The following is an 18,242-nucleotide window of genomic DNA, read 5'->3' as shown; positions in this document are numbered from 1 at the left end:
TGTTGTGTTGAAACCCACGATTTATGTCGGGATAACAGAGTGCAGAATAGAACAAAAACAGAGAATGAATGAAACGAGCCCCAAAGTTGCTTTTTGACCATTTTTAGGTGATTTCACATAGTGCGTACGCGCTATAGCGCGTACGCACTATATGAGAACACATCACTCTCCACCCTCCCTACTCTCTCTCTCTCCCTACTCTCTCTCTCTTCCTACTCTCTCTCCCCTCTCCCATCCCCTGCACTCTCTCTCTCTCCCCTCTCCCATCCTTTACTCTCTCTTGCTCTCCCTCTCCCACCGCCTACTCTCTCTATCTCTCTCACCCTCTCTCCTCTCCCATCCCCTACTCTTTAGATCTCTCACACACACTCCCATCCTCCCTCTCCCACTTCTTACTCTCTCTCTCTCTCTGCCATCTCCTACTCTCTCTCACACTCTCTCCCATCCCCTACTCTCTCTTACACACACTCCCATCCGCCCCTCTCTCCCATCCGCTACTCTCTCTCTCTCTCTCTCTCTCTCTCTCTCTCTCTCTTGGGCTACTCTCTCTCTCCCCTCTCCCATCCCCTAAACTCTCTCTTTTAAAGATACACACTCCCATCCCCCTCTCTCTCTCCCCTCTCCCATCCCTTACTCTCTAGATCGCTCACACGCACTCCCATCCCTCTCTCTCCTCCTCTCCCACTCCCTCTCCCACCACCTACTATCTCTCTCTCTCTCTCAAGTTCTCTCTCTCCCTCTCTACTCTCTCTCTCTCTCCCATCCCCTACTCTTACTCTCTCTCTCCAATCCCCAACTCTCTCTCACACTCTCTCCCATCCCCTACTCTCTCTGACACTCTCTCTCATCCTTTCACTCTGTCTCTCTCATCTCGTACTCTCTCTGCCACCTCCTACTCTCTCTCACACTCTTTCCCATCCTTTCACTCTGTCTCTCCCATCTCGTACTCTCTCTTTGCCACCCCCTACTCTCTCTCACACTCTCACACTCTCTCCTATCCCCTACTCTCTCTCTTTCATAGACACACACACACACACTCACACTCACACTCCCATCCCCCCTCTCTCTTCTCTCCCATCCTCTACTCTCTATATTTGTCACACGCACTCCCATCCCTCTCTCTCCTCCTCTCCCACTCCCTCTCCCAGGTTACCTACTATTTATCTCTCTCAAGTTCTCTCTCTCCCTCTCTACTCTCTCTCTCCCATCCCCTACTCTTACTCTCTCTCTCTCCCATTCCCAACTCTCTCTCACACTCTCTCCCATCCCCTACTCTCTCTCACACTCTCTCCCATCCTTTCACTCTGTCTCTCCCATCCCGTACTCTCTCTCTCTCTCTCTGTCGCCCCCTACTCTCTCTCTCACTCTCTCCCATCCTTTCACTCTATCTCTCCCATCCTTTCACTCTGTCTCTCCCATCTCATACTCTCTCTCTGCCACCCCCTACTCTCTCTCACACTCTCACACTCTCTCCCATCCCCTACTCTCTCTCTTTCACAGACACACACACTCTTATCCCCCCACTCTCTTCTCTCCCATCCCCTACTCTCTACATCTGTCACGGACACTCCCATCCCCCTATCTCTCTCCCTCTCCCTCTCCTACCGCCTACTAGATCTCTCTCTCTCAAGTTCTCTCTCTCCCTCTCTACTCTCTCTCTCTCCCATCCCATCCCTTACTCTCACTCTCTCTCTCTCCCATCCCCTACTCTCTCTCACACTCCCATCCCCCAATCTCACTCTCTCTCCCATCCCATACGAGCTCTCTCCGCCACCACCTACTCTCTCTCTCACTCTCTCCTATCCCCTACTCTGTCTCTCTTACACACATTCCCATTCCCCCTCTCTCTCTCTCCCTCTCCCACTCCCTCTGCCACTGCCTACTTTCTCTCCCCCATCCCCTACTCTCTCTCCCCTCTCCCATCCCCTACTCTCTCTCTTTCATAGACACACACTCCCATCCCCCCACTCTTTCTCTCCTCTCCCATCCCCTACTCTCTAGATTTTTCACACACACTCCCATCCCCCCTCTCTCTCCCTCTCCCACTCCCTCTTGCACCACCTACTATCTCTCTCTCTCTCAAGTACTCTCTTTCCCTCTTTAATTTCTCTCTCCCATCCCCTACTCTCACTCTCTCTCTTCCATTCCCTACTCTCTCTCACACTCTCCCATCCCCTACTCTCTCTCTCTCTCTCTCTCTCTCTCTCTCTCTCATCCCCATCCTATACAAGCTCTCTCTACCACCCCCTACTCTCTCTCAAACTCTCACACTCTCTCCCATCCCCTACTCTATCTCTCTTATACACATTCCCATTCCCCCCCCCCACTCTCTCTCTCTCTCACACTCCCTCTCCCATTGCCTACTCTCTCCCATCCCCAACTCTATCTCTCTTACACACTTCCATTCCCCCTCTCTCTCTCCCTCCCACTCCCTCTCCCATCGCCTACTATCTCTCTCTCTCTCTCCCTCTCTCTCCCTCTCTCTCCCATTGCCTACTCTCACTCTCTCTCTTTGCCACCCCTACTCTCTCTCACACTCTCACACTCTCTCCCATCCCCTACTTTCTCTCTTACACACACTTCCATCCCCCCTCTCTCTCCCTCTCCCACTCCCTCTACCATTGCCTAATCTCTTTCTCTTCCATCCACCCTTTCTCTCCCTCTCCCACTCCCTCTGACATTGCCTAATCTCTTTCTCTTCCATCCACCCTCTCTCTCCCTCTCCCACTCCCTCTGCCATTGCCTACTCTCTTTCTATCCCATCCCCTACTCTCTCTACCTCTCTCTCCCCTCTCTCATTCCCTACTCTCTCTCTTTCACACACACCTATCCCCCCTCTCTCGTCTCCCATCCTTTACTTTTTCTCTCACTCACTCTCCCTCTCCCACTGCCTACTCTCACTCTCTCTCACTCTCTCTCTCTCTCTCCCTCTCTACTCTCTCTCTGCTACCCCCTACCCTCTCTCACATTTTCACACTCTCTCTTTCTCTCTTACACACATTTCCATCCCCCCTCTCTCTCTCCCTCTCTCATCGCCTACTCTCTCTTCCATCCCCTACTCTCTCTTCCATCCCCTACTCTCTCTCAAGCTACTCTATCTTCCCCCTCTCCCATTCCCTACTCTCTCTCTTTCACACACATGCACTCCCATCCTCCTCTCTCTCGCTCTTCCTCTCCCACTCCCTCTCCCACCACCTACTCTCTCTCTCCCCCATCCCCTACTCTCAATCTGTCTCTCCCAACTTGTACTCTCTCTCACACTTCCTCTCTCTCCCATCCCCTACTTTCAATCTCTCTCCCCCATCCCGTACTCTCTCTTTGCCACCTCTACTCTCTCTCTCACACTTCCTCTCTCTTGCATCTTGTACTCTCTTTGCCACCCCTACTCTCTCACATTTCCTCTATCTCCCATTCTATACTCTCTCTGCCACCGCTACTCTTTCTCACTTCCTCTCTCCCCTCTCCCATCCCCTACTTTCTCTCTATCTCTCTCACACACACAAATAGACATTCCCTTGCCCCACCCCCCCTAGCTCTCTCTTGGTTTTGGTTTGCAATTTAGGTCTCAATAGTGTGTGCGCACTACCTCGAATTCACTAGCGTTTTAATAGCGCGTGCGCGCTATAGGGCGCACGCGCTATTCAAAGCTTTGCATTAAAACCAAGCCTAAGGCTTGGTTTTGCCTTGGAGATCCAACCCAAAGGTTTGGAGTTTATAAACAGGTCTGAGATGTGTTTTCCAGCAAACATACAAAAAATAATTGATTTTTCTTGTGTGCTCCCCTTCAAGATTCCTCGTGGTTGGGTATCGATAAGATCAGGTTACATAACATTATAGGTCTCTGTGTTAGCTATCTAACCATATAATTTATTTTTAATTTGAACTATTTTAAGTCTTTCATCCATAATTTCTTTTGAATGTATGTTCATTTTTTGTCAAAAACCACCATGTACTAATTGGGTTGTAGATTTTAGCTCATTCATCGAATTTTGTAACAACTTGGTTTTTTAGAAACTAGACTCCATTCTACACACTTTGAAAAAAAGAAGTTTTGATTTTAGATTAGTTTTCAATCATTTCTAGGGGGAGGACACAGATATTTCACATTTTTGGGATGGTTCTAATTTAAAAATTCATTAAAAAAAAAATACACATTATAAAATTACCCGAAAAATTTGGGATAAACTACATAGTGTTAGGTAACTTTTGACCAGAGCGATTAAAGAATTTCAAAAAAAAAGTTAAAATTTTAGGGGGGCCACACTTTGTACTATGTTATGTTTTTTTGGAATAAACAGTACCACTTTCTGTGGCCCCCTTTTTTGAGGACCTAAAACTAAACCATTTTGAAAAAAAATTAGTAGTTTAGAAACTAGATTCAAAGGACTATGACTTTTGTTTTTGTCATATCTTAAAATTTTGAGCGTAACTATCTTCAAATTCTTGTTGAAGTCCAAAATTTGCTGATTTCAGGAAAAAGGTGTCCACTTATAGCCCCCTTTTGGCACCACAACTTGGTGCACTTATCCCATGGTAGTTTTTGTTTCGCGGATAGAATGATGTTTCATGCACGTAGACGCAGATCCCATTTTTTATTTTTTTTGGTTTTTTCGACTGTTCGAACAAACACAAAAAATTTAGACATGTTCGCGCGAACATGCTCACTTAATTTTCTGGCTGCTGTGAAATTGCAATGGGTATGTTTGCCTGAACACGTGTTCACGCGAACATTCTCTATATGTTCGCGCAAACACTATGTTCAAGCGAACACCCAAAATTAAGAAAATTTCAACCCATTTTTCATAATTTTTTTAATTTTTTTCTCTTTTGACTCCCATAATTGCAGGAGAATGATCTCCTACTATAAAATAAAAAATGTCAAAATGTGTTGCTCGGAGCAAGCTTTCCAATGACTATAATTTTAATACATATTTTAGTCATTAAGACTTTCAAATATGAGTTTAACTCATTATAGGTTCATTACCGATTGAACATCAACCGACTTCGACACCTCAAGAAAATTAGTAAATTAGGTCAAATTTTTTTTGAAAAATATCTAGGCACTAGCTTATTGAGATACCTTACTATTCAAAAAAAAAAATTAGGTTTATGATAAATTGACTTCAAATTATCTGTGTCAAACGGAACATATGTCTGAATTATGATTCATGTCATTTCAAAACTTCATAAACTATACAATATTCAACAAAAATAAATCAAACCAAATGCAGACACTGGATATTGATGTTACAAATCTAATGCCGAAAGAATTACTTCATTATCATTTCTAGAAAAAAAAGTTATGTGTGTCAAACGGACAGTCACTCTTTAAAATATTGAATTTTATTATGTACCACTTTTCGAAGGAGATAAAAAAAATTGACATAAATATTTATTTTTTTTAGATTAAAAAATATAGTTACAAAGTAGGAACAAAGTATTCAAAATCACTAGTTTATGTCATCTTGAAATTATTTGTAGTTTTGGAGACATAGTCACCTGAACATGACGTTTGTTGCAAAAATATTGATTTCAGTGTCAAAATTGGTCAAAAAGTGGAACCGATTATTGTGGGATCACGGGATATCTTGAGTGTTTTAGGCTCGAGGATCGTTTTCCTGACATGGTTTCCTTTGTTTTAGGCTATACTATGTTTTGTATCAGCTTGTTTTTGGTTTTGATAATTGTAGCTATCATTTTGAAGCACTTTTATGTATCGCACTGAGATAAAGTGCCACTTTTGCATTCCAAGGGTCATGAACATTGTTTTTGAGTCAGCTGTACATGCACTATTTTTATAAAGCACTATGGGGGGGATAGTTGTTTTCTATTTTAGGCATTCTCCATTTGTCAAGTGAGTGCCCCTTCCATGACATTAGCCCCATGCAGTGTCAGTTTGACCGTGTCTTTATAGGTGTTTGTACGTCTTCCTCTCTTGTCATTCTTGGTTCGTTTGCAAGAGACTTTGGCCCACCTTTTCAGTTGCTTGTCATCTCACCCCATCTTCATTAAGGTGGGGTTATGCTATTATTCTAATGCATCCATGGTTTGATGGTTCGTTAGTGTGAGCTATTTATTTAGTGGTTGATCCTACATACAAGGCGATTACAGTGGCTGACTACCTATGCATTTCGGTGAGATGGATCATCTACCATACAGACACACTCAGTTTGTGCCTTCTTCTTCCATGGATGTTCTTCAAATTAACAATTTTCTTCTTGATGGCAAATTTTGCAGCTCTTCATGCTTTAGTGATGCTCTTCATGATCACTTTCTTGTTCCTGTTTTAGGGGACATTCCCTAGTTGGAGGCTTCTTCAGTCCTTCACTAGGTTACCTCTTTTTGGGGGAGGGTTTTTCCCATGTGGTTTTCTCGCTTTCCCCATTTTCAAAGGTTGCATTTTTTTGCATTGTACATGGGTACCTAACATGGCCTTGTTGTTGGGACCCATTCTACATTTCATCTTAGTTTTGTGAGCTTAAGACATTTCCCTAAGTTGCACTTAAGGGGGGGTGTTAGAGTAAATAATTAATTTACTAATTGTTTATTCTATTTACTTAAGCTTACTTAGGTAAATGCATTTTATTTATTTATTGTAGCCTAAGAGTTTGTTTTAAGTTGTTGACAATACGGGAGTTTGTTCTCTCCTAAGTCATACTTATCCTCTCACATTGTTCGAGGACTTTCCACCTTATGTGGATGTATGCTTAGTTGTCACACTTATCTCCTAGCATCTTCTAGCTTGTTCTAGAAGATTCCTAGAGATCTTTATATTCAAGCTCCCTCATTGTATTTTCATAAAAATAACACAATATCTCATTCTTGCATATTGTAAATACATATTTTCTTGTGTTTTCATATTCTCTCTCTCATCTCCATTTAGAGTTTTTCCCTTGCTCTATGCTCTTCTCTCCTTGGCTTCCCTTTGATACGTTTTCGCATGCAGGTGATCTTGGACGTCTTTGGAGTTGGATTTCATCAACTCCAACACAGACCACTTACTTAGAGGGCCAAATTTTCTTAACATGGAAGTGCTTCCATTTTAATACAATATAATATATACATACATACATACACAAATATATGTATGTATGTATGTATGTACATACATACATACATACATACATACATACATACATACATACATACATACATACATATATATATATATATATATATGCATATTGATGAAGGGAGCTCCTCTTAATTTACCACAAACAAAAATAGAGAAACACCAACAATTTGCGAGAACACAATATGTGCTTCTTATTATCTCTACAAATGTGGAATGATGACCAAATTCTGAAGACCATAGTTTGCAAACCATTGAGATGATTAGCTATTATGACATCATTTTGGAATCATCGTCACATGTTCTACAATGTCTAGCTTGTGTAAGCTCTAGTTAGTTCAGTTTTGGGCCTCATCATAGGCCTCTAAGGTCTTCCAAACTGAGCTCAAATTCTTTATACCAAAAATTCATACTAAAACTCTATAATAACTTAATGGTTAGTCCTCATATGGAAGTGAACCTCAACTGGTAGGCTAATATATCCAAGATGAACATCCACCTCTAAAATTAGATTATTATGAGCTTGTATAACCAACTTACTAAGTAGCAAGCTTCCACAAACAACAACTCTACAACCCTTCTTCAAGAGACATAAAGGAATTTTTTTTTGGATGATGCAAGCTTGTTCTTATACCTAGGGTGCTCCTACCTTAGACACCCAAGTTAAATTGAGAAATGCCCCCATCACATCTAAGGTGTTCAAAGGAAAAATAAGATGGTAAACCTCCTCCCTTGTTAGCCATGATGAATCTTCTACTAGCATCACCTTCAATGTGAAAAAATATTCTTCATAGATTATGTTCCTCATACTTCTACCAACACAATTATCCAGTATCTCCTTAATCTCCTTTATAGCTAAAGTAGCTACTGGAATACTCCACTATGCTTCTACAACTTCATCTTCATCACCTCCTTCATGATACATTATTAGATATGAAATGTTAAACACTAGTGAAATTTTTAGTTTAGTAGGAAACTCTACTTTATAAGCATTTCTAGAATCATGCTTTTTCAATATCCTGCACAGTCCAAACTTCTTCATTTTTTAGCTTGTTATATGTTTCTACTAGAAAATGCTCCTTCCTCAAATGAGCCATGACTTCACCCCCAATATAAAATTTCCTATGCCTCCTTTTCTCATCTTCTTTATCCTTGTAGTATATTTTCATCCTCATAATGTGCTTCCTCACCTCCTCATGGATGTTCTTCAAATATTATGCAAAATCCTCAACTTCAACACTACTTATCTCTCCTTTTTTTAACTTCCACAATTTAAAATAATTTCTAGGACTACTCCCATATATAATTGAGAAATTGAGAACTATGATTTACTTGTACTCCCAAATTGACATAATTATTATATACAATTTTTTCCCATGGTAAAATCAAATCCCATATTTTTTTCTTATCTCTGACTAAACCAATTAGAAAATTTCTGAAACTTTGATTCACCACCATTGTGTGTCTATCCACTTGTGGATGATGTTGAACTTGTTAGAAATGCTTTAGAATAATTGAGAGGGGGGGGGGGGGGGGGGGGGGGGGGTGAATCAGTTATTCAAGGTCTATATGTCCAATTCAAACTTTTCAGCAAGTAAAGTGTGCCCATCAAACCATTTATTCATCCAAGCTTTAACTTTCCTATTTAGCATGTTACTATAAATCAACATGCAAGCATAACACATATCAAAATCAACACTTAACACAATGATTCATGTGGAAACCCAATTTGGGAAAAACCACTAGTAACATACTACTCAATTCTCACTCTTTCCCTATGAAAGGCTTGCCTTGTTAAAGGCTACAACACACTATTAAATGTGACTTGGTTAAAGGATTTAACCACCCTATTAAAAGTGGGCTTGGTTAGAGGACTTTAGAACATTCACTTGGAATGCCACCCTGTTAAAGGATTTACAAATGGCTATTAAAACAACTTAAGTCCATAGGATTTTTATTTACCCTGATTGATACAATTGTTAGAGAGTAACAATAAGGGGTTTTGACCTGATTACAGAATACAAATTAACTTGTAAATCTTAGATCACTTCTCAACTCATAACATTGATTGGCTTTTAGTCTTTGCAAGTCTTGATAGCTTGCCTTCCTTTCAAGCTTAGTCTCCTTGAGTCTCCATACTCAATGTACCAGTACAATCATCTCTCTTTAACCACTTGTTGAAGCAGAGTCTCTTTTCTCTATTCTTCCTTCTCCTAGATGTCTTCTCCTTGACACCCTTCTAACCACTTCACAATTTGGCACACCAGCAGCTCTTGCTTCTTGGTTTGTGATTCCTTAAATAGAAGTCTTGGAGCTTCTATTTGTGCTCAATTCCTCCCTCTTTTAATTTCAATTTGTATGGATTAGGTAGGATTCATTGAATCTACCCCATATTTTGTTTCTTCTAGAAACATCATGAAGAATTCTCTTGAATTTGCTCAAAAATGGTTTATATAAAATTTTGTGCCACCAACTCATCATCCGTATCCTCCAACTGGTTCACAAAATTCAAGGTAACAACTCTGTCAGCTTAGCTTTGGCAAATCTTTGACATTTCCAATAATGCAATAGCTCAGCACTATTGAAATTTTGGTGCTTGGCACATACTGTGTTACTTGGCATCAACTGTGTTTTACTAATACTCAACACCTAAAGTTCACTTGGCACCAACTAAGATTTTATGATGCTTGGCACCTGTTACTTGAACTTCACTCGGCACCTGAAGTTCACTCGACACACACTAGATTTTTTATTTTCTCGGCTCCAACTGAAGATTTGCTTGGCTTAAACTAGTTTTCTCGGCACCCACTGATGAGCTTAGTCTAAGATTTGCAGTCAACCTTATTACAATTTATTCCTCCAATGTTTCTAAGTGTCGCCAACCTCTATATCTTCAAGTATGTTATCAATACATCATTTAACCATTTTCTTAACTAATCCTTGCAATTCATTACTATACCATAACTCAACCTTTCCCTTAGGTACTCTGGTTACATCTTGTTGATTAAATCCTCTTCATCAATTAACTAAGTGATAGTACTTGGATCTTGTAAACAATTGTCACTCCTACAAATAGCAGGTTTGACATCAATGACAAAACATTGATTGAAAACATTCTTTTAACAACAATCTCCTTCTTTTAATCAATCTTCTTTATTAATAATCTTTTTAATTAGATTTCTAACCATTTCCCTTTTTGGCATTGATGGAAAACCAAACTAATCAACCATCAGACCAAATTATTGAACCAAGTTATCAACATGCTAACTAGGTTAGAACAGTAAGTCAAATGCCAAAAATTATTTGTGTTAGCATCAATTTTCACATCTCCCTCTTTTGATGTACTCTCCTGATTTCTTCATTTCTACTTCTCCCTCTTACTTCTGTATCCTTTTTCATCTTTCCTCTATATGCATTACTCATCTTCTGCTATTTCTTTCTCTATCAAAATTTTATGGTCAGCTTCTTCATCTTCTCCCTCAACTGTTGATCAATTTTTGATATTTCTCCCTCTTTGACAACAATGTCAAAGACATGTTAACATCTTATCATGCAAGTGTAGAATTTTCAAATTCATTCAATTTCTCCCTCTATCACCTTGCTTGTGACTAATTTGGAACTTCATCACTTCAATTACTTTAGGCATGAAGCCTAAGGTAAATATCCTCTACATCAATGTGTAATATTTCAACAATCAATTCATTTGATGCAAGGCAATCTTGATTTATCTTAAGTAGCCCTGGCTAGGGGTATCACCCCTAACTTACTGTAGGTCCCACTTGCTGTTGCACCAAAAGCCATGACTATTAGTGAACATGGAACACCACATAATTAACCACTTGTGGGCAGGGGAGTGCGTCGCATCACCCAACAATCTCCCCCTCGACGCACATACCAGGTGCTTACGCGGGTCAGGAAGGCACCAGGGAGATTTGAACCCATGACCAGGCCAAAACCAGGCTCTGATACCAATTGTAGGTCCCACTTGCCGTTGCACCAAAAGCCATGACTATTAGTGAACATGGAACACCACATAATTAACCACCTGTGGGTAGGGGAGCGTGTCGCATCACCCAACACTTACCTCTAAGATAATCGAAAGCATCTTTAGGTAGTGCTCTTGTGAAAATGTCAGCAATCTATTCCTTTGAGCTAACATATTCCATCTTTACTTGTTTGTCTTCGACTAATTCTCTTACATAGTGATAATTGATTGCAATGTGCTTAGTTTTGGCATGCATTATAGGGTTATTTGATATGTTGATAGCACTTGTATTATCACAATAAAGTATCATAGGCTCATTCACCTTGTCCTTCATACCTTGCAACAAATGTTTGATCCATACAATATTGGTGCAATTGATAGCAGCTGCGACATATTCAACTTCTATAGTGGACTATAAGGTACAACTTTACTTTTTGCTGGTCCATGTAATCAATTTTCTTCCCAAGAAAAGTGTTGCTCCATTGGTTCTTTTTCTATCATCAATATTACCTCCACAATCTGCATCAATGTAGGCTTTTAGTTCAAAATTTTCACTCCTCTTGTAGTACAAACCAAAGTCATTAGTTCCTTTTAGATACCTCAGTATTCTCTTTACTGCCTTCAAATGATTTTCTCTTAGATTTGTAGAATATCTTGCCACTATTCCAATAGCTAATGAAATGTCTAGTCTACTATTTACAACATATTACAACTTTCCAATCATTGATCTATATATTGTCTGATTCACTTCAGCTGACTTGTCATTCTTGGATAACTTGTGTCCTATCACTATTGGTGTGCTAACTGATTTTGAGTCTTCTAACCCAAATGTCTTGAGTATCTCCTTGATGTTTTTTGATTGGGTCACAAATATGCCATGATTCAATTGATGTACTTGCAATCCAACAAAGAACTTAATTTCTCCAAACATTGACATTTCAAACTGATGTTTCATTTGATCAGCAAAATCTTTGCATAGAGCATCTTTTTCTCTAAATATTATATCATTAACTAAGATTTCTGATATCAAAATTTCTTTACCTTTTTTAGCCTTGATATACAGGTTGTTGTTGTCATCTGTTCTCCCAAATCCTATCTTCACAAGATATATGTGTTGTCTCTCATACCATGCTCTAGGTGCTTGCTTCAAACCATAAAGTGCCTTATGCAATTTACAAACCATATCTTTGTTTTTGTCATCAACAAATCCCTTTGGTTGTTCTATGTAGACTTCCTCTTCTAGTATATCATTCAAAAAAGAAAACTTTACATCTATTTGGTAGACTTTGAAACTTTTGTAAGCAGCATATGCAAGTAATATTCTTACTCCTTCCATTCTTGCAACAGGGGCAAATGTTTCCCCATAATCCAATCCTTCTTCTTGTGCATAGATTTTGAAAACTAACATGGCTTTGTTTCTAGTTATCTCACCATCCTCATCAAGTTTGTTCCTAAACACCCATTTAGTACCAATTACATTCTTGTTAGCTGGTCTAAGAGCTAGGGCCTAGGTTTTGTTCTTCTCAATCTAATCTATCTCCTCTTCCATAGCTTTATACCAGTCATCATCTTGTAGTGCATCTTTTACTATTTTGGGCTCGACCTTGCTCAACAAGCATGATTCATTTCTTAATCTATTCCTTGTCATTAGTCTGGCATCCTTGTCACCAATGATTTGTTCTGTAGGGTGATATCTTCTTACATACTTGGCTAACCTTGGTTCTGTCCTTTTCATGTTTGATCCTTCAACTTCAGAGTCATTATGTTCTTCTCCTTTTGGTATTTCATCATCTCTTTCATGTGAACTAATTTCAAAGTCAGAATGTGCATTTTCTTCATTCTACAATTCAGCTTCTGAATGTAGCTTGGTATTTATTGGTTATGACTCGGCTAATACTAAGATTTGTTGTTGATTCCCAATTTGATTGGCAGCATTATCTTCAACAGTCATTCCTTCATAGAAGTATAAAAAATCTATAATCTCTTGATTGCTTGGACTCATCAACTTGGACTTTTGCATGCTCATCAAAATTTACATTTGCACTCTCCACAATCTTGTTAGTGTTAGTATTCAAACACTTATATGCTTTGCTTCTAGTGCAGTATCTAAGGAATATGTCTTCATCACTCTTTGCATCAAACATGCAATTTCTAGTATCTTTAAGAATATAGCATTTACAACCAAATACTTTTAAAAAATTTACATTAGATGAGTGACCATACCATAATTCAAAAGGTGTTGCATTTGTACCTTTCTTGACTTGGACTCTACTCAGGGTGTAAAGAATAGTACTTACAACTTCTCTCCAATGCTTTAGAGCAACATTTTTCTCCATCATCAAGGTTCTAGCATAGTCTATTACTGACCTATTCCTTCTTTCAACAATACCATTCTAAGGTGGAGTTCTTGGTGTTGATATTTTCCTTTTGATACCTTTGCCATTGTAGAATATCTTAAACTCTTTTGATGTAAACTCTCCTCCTCTATCTGATCTTAGGCATTTCAGACTCTTACTATTTCCTTCTCAACTTTGGCCAAATACCACTTGAACATTTGAAATGCATCAAATTTTTTCTTTAAGAACATAATAGTCATCATCCTGGAATAGTCATCTACAAATAGCATTATGTATTTGTTTCTTAGGTAGCTTTGCACTTCTATTGGACCACATAAGTCTGTATGGACTAACTCTAGTACTTCTTTGGAAGTGTATTTTTTGCTTTTGAAATTAGATTTAGTCATCTTCCCTAGTTGACATTGTTAGCACATTGTATTTTCAGGCTTCTTCAATTTAGGCAAACCTTTGACTTTCTTCTTTTTGCTAATGCTAATCAGATTGTCAAAGTTAACATGAGACAATATTTTATGCCATATCTACACATCATCAAGTCTAACAACAAGACAAGTTGAATCTTCCATATCTAGGTAAAATAGATTGCTTCTATTTTTTTCACCTTTTTCTATTAGATTTCCATCAGTGTCATAGATCTTGGCAGTTTTCTTTCTAAATTCTACTTTGCAATCTACATTACCTAACTGTGGTACACTGAACAAATTGTAGTTCAATATTTCAACATAGTATGTATTATCACATGAAATTTTCTTTGTGATTTTAATTGAAACTTTTCCTTTGATTTGACATGGAGCATCATTACCAAATCTAACACTATTTCCATCATATTGAGTAAAAGTAATGAACTTACTTTTGTCTCTTGTCATGTGATGCGAGCAACCACTGTCTATGATTCATTTGTCATTCTTATTCACACAGGTTACTAGTGTTGTGGCTTCATCTTCATCTTATTCATCCTTCATAACCACATAGACTACTTCATCATCATTCTCATCAGAATCTTCTTCAACAATGTAGCATCTTTTGCCTTTGTCCTTGTAATCTCTACTATCATCATCTCTTTTGTTTTTGTACTTGTTTCCTTCTTTATAGTTCTTCTTCCGTGTACACTTTGCAGCAATATGACCTACTTCATTGCAATTTTAAAAAATGATAGGTAGCCTACCTTTGAATTTACCTTTGCCTCTATGAAATCTTTTTGCTAGTAGTGCTTCTAGTTGTTCCACATCTTCCTCATCTGTGCTGCTACCACTAGATGTGTATTTTCCTTTTCTACTCTTTTTATTTTATGTCACTTCCTCAGTGTCTTTCAATGTCAGCTTGACCTTGAAAGAAAATTCAAAGTTCTCAGGTTTTTAGTTGTCAAATTTGGACAATTCAAATGCAGTAAGTCTTCCTATAATTCCTTCAAAGGTTAGTGTGTTTTCTGGTACACACCTTAGCTCTTGGATGGCTGAAACTCTAATGGCATAGATAGGGAGTAGAGTTCTCAACTATTTTTTGTTCACAATCTCTTCCTCAAATTGACTACCCAAACTCCTTATTGCACTCACCACTTCTTTCATTCTAGATCCAGATTGAGCAGCATTCTCTCCTTCCTCCATTTTCATGTCATCCAACTTTCCTCTAAGGCTTTCTCTCTTTTCTCTTTGAACATTCTAATATCCTTCATAGATATCTAATAGGGCTTTCCACATTTTGAATGTAGTATCACATTCCTTGATGTCATCAAATTTAGCATAACTGATTGTAGAGGCAATCTCTAGCATTGCCTAATTGTGCTCCTTCCTTTTGTTCAAATCATCTGTAGTAAGAAGTCTAGTTGGGTCTACATGTTCTATTCCAATTGAGGTTTTTGCATAATCACCTATTGATCCAAGGTGCAATTTCATTAGACTTTTCCATGTAGCAAAGTTGTCTTTGTTGAGCTTGGGAACTTCTCTCTTGGACATGATCATTTCATGTCATCATTTCTGATAGAGGGTATGTTAGACAATGGAGTAAGATAATGTGGAGCCCATGTATCCACCCACTCATTTGACTCATAGTGATCTCAATCACACTAAAAACAATTAGGACAAAAGCAAGCTAGTTGTCATGTCCAAATGGTCCATGTACTAGAATTAGGGTTCCAAAATCAATGCATTTTTTATGAGTCTCTCACTGTAGCACAATTTGATCTATCACCTATGGACCCTTTCTCAACCAACCAAAAGAACCTGTGTACTATTGAATCAAGAGTCCCCCTCTATGATAATGCTAAACTACACCAATCAAAAATTCTACGAGCATCAAGAAGCTCTACTCCTAAAATTTTCAATTTCTCCTCAATTAGATCTTTCTTCACACATGCCCCTGCTCCATCATGTTCCCCTTTCCCATGGCCAAACTTAAAAAACTCCAAATATGAGGCATCCCCCTCTCTTTGTGCACCCTACACAACCAAATAAACATGTGAGCATTCTTTAATTGACCTATATAATTATCTAACCAAATGATATGGCTATCCATAGCAATTGCATGCTCCTATAAGAAATCAAAATAATTCTCAAAACAATGTTGCACAAACTCATGAGAGTGAGATCTATCATCACTCATATAAAAATGATACTCTCTAATAATCTTTTGATTATCTTTCGCACTATCAAGGGCATGTCTATATGTTATGTGGATGAAAGTAGTAATCTGAATGGAGTTGTAATACTGAGATTGTGTCTCATTCTGAGGCTACAATGTGTAGTTCTTAGTAAAGTCAAAAACTGATATAATAGTGCCAATGGGAAAAGTCTCTTTACACATTTTAAATTCTTGATCCAACCACTAAGACCTGTGATTATGTCTTGCATTCTTGTAGAAAAGATTTGTCTTGAAATCTAAAATAAATCTAGCCACACTGATTTCTTTTGCAACCAATTCACATCTAGAGCCCTCACCCCCACTCTTCAATGTGTATTTCACCGTTTCATATACTTTTTTTTTTACTATTGTCTTCCCAAGATCTTGTTTGCAGCCCCAATGGAAACATGTGAAAAACTTGGATAAGCCACCACATTTTGAAAATGTCTCATTTAAGCAAGCATTTCTATAAAAGAAACAACCATCAACTCTACAATATAAAAATTGATCTAGCAAGTCTCTTGATGATTTTGGAAGACCACTAGCACCACAATTCTCCAACATTTTTTTACTATGCAAAGTAGAACAAATGGAGCATAATAGTTCATGGTGCATAGAAAACTCGACATGATATTTGCAACAACATGTATTTTGAATTTTAAGTGGCATACAATAAAATGGTTTCAAATATTCAAAAGCCCTTTGTGATATATGAAAACTTGGATGACTCTCTCTAAATTATTTGAACAACATAGTTTGACTTACCTCCAAATAAGGTTTAGGATGTGGCATGTGGTCTCTAGTGCCAATTCTCAACTTTAACATGTCTTTAGCATTGGGTGATACTCTTGAGCTAGAGTGCCAAAATTGTATAATTTCTTGCTTCACATCATTGGGTAGCTTCTTATCAAAATGTGGAAGTCTCCCACCAAAAGCTCATGTTTCATTTTGAAGAGGATCATCAATTCTCTCTCGTCTACTAAGTGCTCTTCTCAAAGTAGTATGATTTAGGTTCAACTCAATACAAGTTTGTCTCATATATCTACCCTTTCTCAAATGATGACTTACCAAAGAGGTTGTAATAACCCTTCGAGCAGCTCTCTTATCCTCTCCTTGCTATTTTTTCCAATGCTATTGAGAGCACTGAAAAGATTCTTCACAATAATAGCATTTATTTCCAATTTTTTATTGACACAAATCTTCAATTTGGAAAGCATAGGTCTCATCTTTTGCATCTTTAATAGGTGCATAAAAAGTTGACATTGCTTCACCATTGTCTTGTTGTCAAAAAACATCTTATATAGTCCTGAAGCCCATAATCGAATGGTTCTTTCTGATTTTTCCCTTCCAAATTGGTAATAATAATTTCATCAATTTTACTTATTCATTTTGGGGTTCTAGAACCTTCATGTCAATTATAATTAAGAGATATCTAAGGTTACTGTGCATTGTCATTTTTGAAATGGTCAATCATGCAGTTTACATTATGACCTAGTAGCATTTCATTTTCCAAATGTTCATTCTCTATATTTTCAATCCCGACATTATCATTATCAATTGATACATTTTCATTCTCTAACTGCACATATTCATTATCTGACTCTATGATTTCACCTTCAACCAATACATCATCAACTTGACTCACATTTAACATACCTTGTCTCTTCCTTCAGTGATTTAGCTTGTCCCTTTCCCTATATGCTACAATGTCTTTATTCGATATCTTTCTTTTGCATTTAGCCTTTCAACGACTACTGCTCCCCATTCAAAAAACAATATCAAACACCTAATAATATATTATCAACCCTTTTTCAATTGTATTGGCCCCAAAAAGTCAATTTTCTTCAAATTCATTAAAATGGCCTGCAAAAAGCGTGATTGTCAAGTCTATAGTGACAGGGAATATGTTGGGAAAATCATGCCAGTATATTGAGTACTCAATCTCATATCGAGTACCCAAAATTGATTCCCAAATTTTGGAGGGAAGTGAAAAAAAATTATGGGCAATGTAAACAAATTTCATTACTATATATAATTTATATATATATATATGATTATTATATTATATTATTATGATTTTTACTATTATTATAAAATATAATAACGATATATATGTTATTATTGTTATTATTATTATGACCTATAAATATAATATATTAATATATATGTGTGATTATTATATTATATTATTATATTTTTACTATAATTATTAAAT

General features: G+C 37.8%; 1 protein-coding gene across 1 annotated transcript in view; it reads left to right on the top strand.

Moving 5' to 3' along the window:
- Positions 1–18,242, top strand: part of LOC149570001 (cucumisin-like) — a 61,407-nt gene that overhangs the window by 26,931 nt on the left and 16,234 nt on the right. The gene's annotated exons all lie outside the window — the stretch shown is intronic.

Source organism: Cupressus sempervirens, chromosome 3 (genome assembly GCF_028749045.1).
Source record: "Cupressus sempervirens isolate cs-2001-9-10 chromosome 3, ASM2874904v1, whole genome shotgun sequence".
In the NCBI taxonomy this organism is placed as follows: domain Eukaryota; kingdom Viridiplantae; phylum Streptophyta; class Pinopsida; order Cupressales; family Cupressaceae; genus Cupressus; species Cupressus sempervirens.
This window is presented reverse-complemented; position numbering and strand designations above follow the sequence as displayed.